Source organism: Rhea americana, unplaced genomic scaffold, assembly GCF_003343005.1.
Source record: "Rhea americana isolate MKP2758 unplaced genomic scaffold, rheAme1 scaffold_160, whole genome shotgun sequence".
NCBI lineage: Eukaryota > Metazoa > Chordata > Aves > Rheiformes > Rheidae > Rhea > Rhea americana.
The window spans coordinates 2,137,828-2,147,231 of NW_028185706.1; positions in this window are offsets into that span (position 1 = coordinate 2,137,828).

Consider the following 9,404-nt stretch of genomic DNA (forward strand, 5'->3'; position numbering starts at 1 on the left):
ACATTAATGTAAGAGAAATAAGAAATCATAGCAATTTGTTCCCACTGAGACTCAGGACAAAGCTCTAACCTCCGGTTATATTGTGCCTCCGTCCTGTGTTTCTGAGGGGAGTCACTGGTCACATCCTGCTGGACATACTGACCTGTCACTTAACCTTCATGAACGTTTGTATGCTGATGCTTGAGATACTAAGAGCTTTACAGCTGTGGCCCTTTTACGGTAACATTACTCTCTTCTGTCCTACATATGGCTGTCCGCCTTCTTGGGTCTCCGGGTTGGCTTAGGTACAAGCATACTCCTGCTATTAATATTCTTTTAATGGCACTGGGAGGTCCATGTCTGATGATAGAGATTTAATGCTTCAGAGCCCTCAGAAAAAGATGAACTTCTGAGCTCTATGTCAATGCCAATGCTGTAAAGTACAAATGCACCATACTTTCATTCTCCTAAACAGCAGGATGCATTAAAATAACTATTCAGTCTATCTGGAGTTAGCTAGGCCAAAGGACCAGCTTTTTCTTTTCTTTTTTACCTACATTTTTTCATCAACCGGTGGCTTAATGAGAAACTGCTCTTAATACTAAATAGCCATATTAAATTGTAATAGGACAGCTCTAAAATTATGATCGATACTTCAAGTTTGCAAGGCTTCAGAAATGTAGTTTATCTGTATGTGACATGTTAAGTTACAAAATTTATAGACAAAAATATGTTCTCCATCCACTCTATTGTATTGGCAATTTACAATAAAATATGCCATAGATTGGATTATCCCCAAATCAAAAGATTTTAAAACCTAAAATGACCTCATTAAGATTTGACATTCTGAAATGCTTATCTAGGACATGAAAATGATTCAGCCCTGTAGTGGCAGCTACGATAGGGAAGTTATCTTTAAAACATGAAAATACCCTTTTAGTGTTGTATTACATTTTATTACCATAAAGCAGAAGGTTGTCTGGGAGTCTTAATATTGCATTTCCACCCCACACATTAGGGATGGCAGAAACATTCCCAGCTTCCTAAGGAAATAAGGTTTTTGTTGTTAATATGTCTGCTGTTCCCCTGTCCGATAGCTTTCAGACCTATTGGCCAGATTCAGTTACGTTTAAATTGGGCAGAAGTCTTAAATGCGATACTAAGAGGGTTTTTTTTTTTTTTTGTCTATGTGAAAACCAGTAGTTGTGTGGAGGAGAGACTCACTAGCAAAACAGCCCCTAGAAAAAAAAAAAAAAAAAAAAAAAGTAGGCAGAATTCAGACATTTTATATCATTCAGTCTGCTGGCCAGGCTAGGGATGGCTGCACGGTAACTGCTGCACGTGCTGACTTCGCCCAGGGACACGTGCAGCAGGGGACTGTGAAACCAAGCTCCGCTTACGTAGTGGGAAGCAGGGTTTAGGAGGTCTAACCTGTAAGAATCCAACATTCATTAGCTCTGCTGCTTATAAAAGAACTTGATAAAGTCTAAGATCATCTCCTACATTTCTTTGGGGAATAATTCTTGGCTTGTGCAGTAAATCACCACATGATAAATGTATGAACATTTTAATAATGAAAGCGTCTTGCTCTTTTATCGTGCAAGCCATCAAAATCTCGATCATTACCTGTCTCCTGTGAGGTTGGTAGCAGTGTTCATTTTATTTCAGAGACAGGGAAGTGGCACGCAGCCACTGTGGCTCACCAGCCCATGGCTACACGGGAAAAAAAGCAGTGTTCCAGTAAATTGGAACAACACAGTTTGTTACAGCAGCAAGTGGAGAAAACTGACATTCCTGTTGTCCTTGTGCAAAGGAAAGAAAGGACTTATCTGAATCTGAAGCTGGATGACTGTATTCTGGTTTTAATCTACTGAAATAACATCTGCTACCTGGAAGTAGCAAATATATTGCTTGTCAGACCAAGTAGGCAATTCTGTTATTCTTGTAGCAGTGAAGTTTATGGACACGCCAAGCTCTGAAAGAGGATCCCTGTTTTCTGAAGCTTTTCAGCAACTGACTTAAAGTGATTTTTATAGATTGGCACCAGTGTCTGTTTACTATAAGTAAACTTACTATAAGTAAACAGACACAAGTGTCTGTTAACTATACTGGCTTCAATGCACTAATCCTAGTGCTGGAAAGAATGGAATTGTACATATTTTAAAATAAACCTCTCATGCTTTTTCTTACCTGTGTACACAGAATGCATCCTTTCATCACCATTTGTTTTGGGCATTGCTAGTTGAAAAACAGCTGGAAGGAAAGATAAAATGCTTTCCTAACTGTTTCCAATGAAACAGCTTCAGATGTTCCCTGACTTCAGTTGAGGGGCTGGACCACATGATCTCCAAAAATCCCTTCTGACCAAAATTGTTCTACAACTCTGTCTTGGTCCTCTGTTTAGAAGGAATTGCCACTTCCAATGGACCGGCGAGTACTGTGCACTTTGTAGTCCCAGGCTGACTGTTTTCTTGCTCCAGGGTGCAGCTGCAGTTCTGTGGGACGTAATGGCCTTGGGGCTCTGGTACCCCAAACCTGAGGGAGTGAGGGGTAAATTCAGGACAAGATGACAGTGTTCACAGCAGAAATACCTCACAGTAATGGCTGTCATCTCCATCACTGTCAAATTAATTCTGAATTGTTGCCCATCATACACTGTTCAGCTTGCGGGAAGTGAAATGGTGTCTTTGCTTCTTTGGCAGAAATGAAAGTAGTTAAGCCCTCTGAGGAGCCTCACAGAGTTGCAAAGAAAATGTCAAATAACATTTGGTCAAAGAGCATCTTGGAAGTCCTCTGAGGAAYAATCTTTGCTGTATTCACTTTATCTCCACTACATATATAGAGAAAAAGAGGGAGCTTTTTTCTTTAGGAAACACCAGCTTTCAGGCAAAGCTTGGGGACATGTAGAATTCAAGCTACATTTTGACGGAGACCTAAGATTTACAGACCAAATATCCACTTCAAGGTAACTACACTTAGATTTGGAAGGAACAATGAGCCAGTAGATGGGATAATAGACTGAAATTTGGGATTAGCAAACTCGATTTCTGGCTCAGCAATTAACTTGTCACTTGACCCTAGGCAAATCCTCCATAGCAGTATCACTACTGCCTCTTGATCGGGCACAGTAAGAATCTCAGTGCAATCAGATCCTCTAGTCCACACTAATTATCTCAACATTTACATCCTTAGACAAAACCTAGGCATGTGTTTAGGTACTCAGATAAATTAGGTTACGTTACAGTGAGTGTTAAGCGCATCTCAGTGAAGGAAACAATCTCCATTTAGATGCCTAGCTAAAATTAAAATCCCCAAAGAATTTTCTTTCTGTATTTGTATTAAGCGTACATATTATGTCTGAAGGAAGGGGAAGATAATCACAGACTTAAAAGGAAAATAAGGAAAACTGATTCCTCTGCATACTAGCTTTAACAGTTTATTCCTTAATCAGTTTCTAGATGCCTCTATCAAGTTGCTGTTTCATTTAAATTCTTTCCCCTCTGCACCCTTCCATGTGCAGATCTGTATGATTTCTTCTTGGATCCTCCACCTTACCAAACAGAAATTTAGTGGAAATATTGCATCAAAGAAGAAAACAGAAAAATAAAGATCAAGTTTTGCCTCTAAAAATTCAGCTAGGGATTTAGATAAAAAAGCCAATGGTGCTGAATGAGTTTAATATAATAGTCTTTTCTACAAAGCACTATGAAGCTGAATGCTACTGGATCTCTACATTAATATCAGAACTATCCTAGATATTAGGTAATGCAGATAATTATTAGGTCTGTCTAGCCGATTGTGCTGCTGGTGTGGAATTAATATTGCACAGAGAGAATTAAATGTTAAGAATTACATATTGGGAATGACTGACTTCCTCCAAACTGGGTTATTCTTTGGGGTCAAACAGTTGATGTTGTTGTAAAAGGCTTCACAGATTAATGGTAATACTCCATCCTGCAAAGTGACCTTAAAATTGCAATCAAACACAAACAGAAATTATGAGGATAGTCTGCACTAACTACTCTGTTTGCCAGGAAGTAGATACAAATAATTTGCTACATAAGCATTCTGTGTGCCTGGCTAATGCACAGTGAAGGAGTCTCAGCTGGAGCTTGTGAGAAAACAGCTAACGGGAACCCAGGTGCAAGTGGTACAGGCCTCTCAAGGACAGAACAACCCCTGCAGCTCCCAGCAGGGCACTTAGAGATCCCCTGGATTTTGCCATCTCCCTTGCTCTCTTCAGTGGGCTTGCAGTTGTGGCTGTGTGGCTCCCTGTGGCCACAGGGAGAATCACCTTTTCTGTGGGGAGCAAATTGTGGGTCACTTTGAAGTAATTCTAGGAGGTGGCATGGTAACTTCTGGCTGTTAAATGCTTCAGCCTATTCCAATTTAAGCTTTGGAGTGTGACTAATTAGTGTAATAATCACCTCTAGCAGAGAACACATTAGCTGCCTGAACTCTCAGGACTTCACAATTAGCTGATCAGAGAGAACAAGTTGGAGGACACAGAGAAACTGAATAGCAGATTCTCAGATGGCAGCCAGTAAGGGACTTCAGGTGCTCGTGTGTGGTAAGCAATGAACTCTGTGCCCCATGGACTCAGACAAGGCCACTGTCTTCTCTGGGGTTAAACCACGTGGCTGCTTCCCTGAGGACAAGAAGGGAGTGAGCTCTGCATGCATTTATTTGAACTAATACAGTCTGTGAATCAAATGATCTAATTAACTAAATGTGCATTTGACCACAAAATGTTATTTTTAGCTAGCATTGCAGACCTGTATGAGGGTTGCTTCTTTTTATTACTGAAACTGCATCTGTTTCCTACAAAATCCCCCATTTTTCTGATTTAATTATCTGTAAACTGCTCTTGAATTTTGAACTTCAGAGCCTGCTCTGTCTCTTCTTCCTTTTTGATGATGAGCTAAGCTTTTAAAAGGAACGTAGACAAATATAATCAAGTCACAGCCAACACTATAGCTACAAGTAAAGATTTTTTTTTTCTGTTTTCAAGCACAAAAAAGAGAGGATAATTGCAGATCAATCTGATCTGCAAAATTTACATTCTAATTTAGACTTGGCACTGGAACAGGTTGCACAGAGAGGTTGTGGAGTCTCCTTCTCTGGAGATATTCAAAACCTGTGTGGACGCAGTCCTGTCTAACATGCTGTAGGTGACCCTGCTGAGCAGGGAGGTTGGACTAGACGATCTGCAGAGGTCCCTTCCGACCTTACCGATTCTGTGAGATTTTGATTACAGGACTCTGGGGGCTCAAGTTGAGTTTGAGATGACACTGATACCAGTAAAACGTGTATGAATAAAATAGTTTCAGATGTTGAGCATGTTTCTAGGTACGTTCTGGATATCCCTACAACTACAGCATCACAACACAGTGGATGTTGCTATTACTGAAACACATAGCACGGCTTCAGCCCCTTCAAAAATGAGTAACGTATCATAGAAACCACATTTCACCTTCAAGGGGAGATTCTCATGGGCATTAGCTATCTATTTTCTGCATATCACGATAAGTGTTACCCTCTTAATTTTGCAGACTTGGGAATTGTGGGCTGTTGGAGGAGTCAGCAGTCACTACCCTACACTGTTTCCTTTGTATTGAAGCAACAAATAGTATCTAGCCCTACTACATAACATTGTTGCAACATTGTATACCACTCCCTTTTTCCAGAATCTGGAAGGAAAACAAACAAAATCAAAGGCTGCATGGATGGTTCCCTGATAGCTGACAGGTAGTCATGGTTGTTGATGCATATTTTGGAAGTAACAGACAGCAAGACCAAAGAAGAACTACTAGTAGTATTTAAAGGGATGATAGCAGGCCACAAAATAATCCTGATGAAAGAAAAGCTTCAGAAATGCTTCCAGAGCTGAGATTCCTTAAATGGGGATAAATGCCAAAAAAGGCAGGGCCATTTTTTTTTAATTCATTTGTAACAATTTAAAACTGTACTGTGAAGGAACTTTCAGAAAATATTACACTGGGAACAGAAATCTCTTAAGTGTGTTGCACAAGCTATTTGCTATGTGTTGCTGTGAACAGTTACAGAATTATCTTCTGTGTTGTAATGTGGTATGTGTAGCCTCTCGTGGGAAAGAGCCTGGGTTGCAACAAGTAATAACCATAGTTCTTATCAAGCTGACCCTTCACGGAGTAGCAGTCACATCCCATTTCAAAGCGCAGAAGGGGCTGACTACTGAGGCTGTTTGACACAGAGGCTAGATCTTCAGGGCCCTTTAAGAAATGCCTTGATGTGCACCGCCTTGATGTCATTAACCAGTGACACTGCTCAGACCCAGGCGTGCTCCTGGGTTTAGGACCAGTCAGCCAGGCTGGGAATGCAAGTCTCGAGTGCCCGGCAGCCTAGAGCTGTGCCTAGGGCATCGTGATGTGTGCTGCAGACTGCTCCCTCGGGACTCTGTGAGCCCTGCCTCTGGGTAAAAGCTTACACAGCTGTGGTCCTAGCCCACAGATTGCTCCTTCCCGACACATTTCAGTGCCAAAACACTACCATATGTAAAATCTCAGCCACACAACGCTCTCATTTACCATTGCAATACATGCCAACAGCAGCAGGAGGGAGGCTAACTAGAACATGGACGTGCTACCAGCCAGAACATAYGAAATAATCAGACACACGAGCAGATGATTGTCTTGAAAGCCTGCCGCCCAGCAGAGGTCTTTTAGACAACATGGCCTTTCAGCAGCCTGGGGCCTGCCATCTACCAGAAGATACTTAGGCAGCCAGCACCTTTTACCCATGGAAGATGTTTCAGTGGGTTGGAGGCTGTCAGCATCAGCTCTGGGGTTTTTCAGGTAGACAAGTCATTCCAACTCTGATGTGTTTTAGGAGGAATTGGAGATCTTCCCCAGGAACAATCACTGATATCTAAGACAACTTTTACCAAGTGACTGGCTCAGGACCTGAGCACTGGTGAACCTCTTCATGTTTGCTAGTATTTCTTAGCAGTGGATTCAGGACATGATATTACAACTAGGCACAATTCTCAGATCATAGTCTCAGGCATTAAGCAAGGAGTGCCAAAGACTGCGGCTGGTTTAGGATGATGTCTTAGGAACTGCTTCTAGCTCCAGACTTCACACAGTCATTCCCGATGTATTTAGCTTCTTTAGACAGCTCTGCTCTTTTTGTAGGTGCCCTTCCTTTGTGAGCCCACACCGTGCACAGACAGCTGAATAGCCACCTGCCAACTGTAGTGAATATATCCCTATTAGCATTTCTACTTAAACTCTCTGAACTCCTTCCAGTTACTGATTGTGCAGTCCAGCCTTTCCAGGAAAGCCTGACAATAGATATTTTTATTTGGACACAAAACTACCCTGTGCTGCAGTGACCCTTTTGACTTATTTTTYCCCTGTGTTCTGTCACAGATCGTACTGAACAGTTAATCCCCAGGATGGTGATATCAGCCTTGAAGAAGGATCTTTCATGCAACAGGTCCTCCCTCTGGTCTCAGACATTTCCAGGTAGCTTTTGACATTTTCTACTGCTGGATTTATCAGGTGCCAAGATAACTCTCCTTTGAACATGACAAGAAGAGCTTCACTGACCTTGAAAGCTATGACCTGTTTCTTCTCTTCCACTTGGAAGATTAAACTTGAGCTCCTGATGCCTGCCACCAGCAGCTAAGTTAGGCTGTTTGGCAGGATGTGGTTGGTAGCGTGAATCACAGTGCCACAATCTCAGTGCCGAGTCTGCTTGACGCCTATGGCTATACAGGAACTGCAGAAGTTCTCCCACCTACAATTACAGGTGTGCATGGCGCTCTCACTGAAAAACAGCAGCATCCTCAGCCTGATTGCCCAGTCCTAATCTCACACCTCTTCTCTGCAGTGAGCTTGATGCGTGGCTAGGCAACAAATCCATGTGGACTCTGAGAGGCTAAACTAGACCGTTGTTACAGAATAGCATTCAGGATAATGGGTGAGGTACAGAGAAGTTCACTACTGTGAGTATTAGACAATCCTATAYTAAAAGGCTGTGCTGATTTTAAGAAACAGAGCCCAGTTGACTCTCACTGAGACCAGCCAAACTTCTGGTTGCACAGAAATATACATACTTTTGTTTTGAAAAACTCTTTCCCAAGATATTTTTGTAGGAAGAAAATCTGAAGAACAGGACWAAACCTCATGTCTACATTGGCTGCATCAGTCCTGAAAGAGCTGTCTTCCTGTTTTCTCCAGCTAACCTGAATGCATTTTGTCTGTCTTTTCCATAATAGTCCCTTTCAGGTATTACAGTTGAACCTGGTGCTCTCTAGCCTAGTGGTCATATTAATCTTATTATGTCTCTTCCTGGAAGCCTCCTACAGTAAGGAGGCTTAAGAGTGCTGAAGAAAGAGGTAGGATTGCCACCTTGCTCTTGTAAGACTTATGTCTAAYTGTATTTGTTGATTGTTTCAGATGAGAACAGTCAAAACTATTTAAACAGATTTGCAGAGAGCAAAATTTGTTAAACTATACCAGTGATGTGCCACATATTCTACAGGCATAGCTGGGCCTTACCCAAAGAGGATGCTAGAGCAGTGAGTTTCTAAAAGGTTATAATTAGCCATGTGATTTGCCTTCTGTTATTTCCACCGATGACAGTGGGCCTTCTGTACAAGCCTGACTGCCCACCTCTTGCTTGATCATAAAGTTTAAAGCCAGAAAGAAGCATACCTTACTCTAGTCTGACTTCCTGACTAAAAGCTTTCACCCTGCTCTTATGGACACAGYTTAATAATCTGTATATATCTGTAAGTAAGCTTAATAATCTGTATGGTTAAAGTTTATCTTTCAAAAAGAAATACTGTCTTGATCTATAGACATTAAAAAATCAGAGAATCTTCACTTGTTTTAGCTGTCTGCTCCTAAGGTTATTTGCTCTCTCATCTAAAATTATGTTCCCGTAATCTGTCTGATTCATCTTCCAAAAATTAGTTCATGTTATGCCTTTCTCCATTAGTCTAAACAGCCTGTAAGTACCAGGTATTTTCTTCACATGAAAGAACTTATTCACTATAATCACCTGACTGTAATATAAGTGGGACTGGATTTCAGTTTGGTTTTATAATAATAGATGACATTTAAAAAAAAAAACAGCTCAGTAAGCAGAGGAGCTAACGAAGCTTGTTTTCCTTTGGATTTGTATCTCCTGGTTAGATTCTCTGGTGTCTAGAATGTACACATGAGTCAAAGGTTTTCTTACAACTGCGTCAAAATTAATGTGAATCCATAATAATAATAATAATCTATATGGATTCTCTGACCTAATAATATAGTTGAGCACTTTAGGATCTTCCTTTTCTATCTGTTTTTTTTTTTTTTTTTTTTTTTTTGAAATACGGATACCACCTAGTTCTAGATATTCATCCTCACGGTAGCTCTTCCGATCCAAACTCTTCG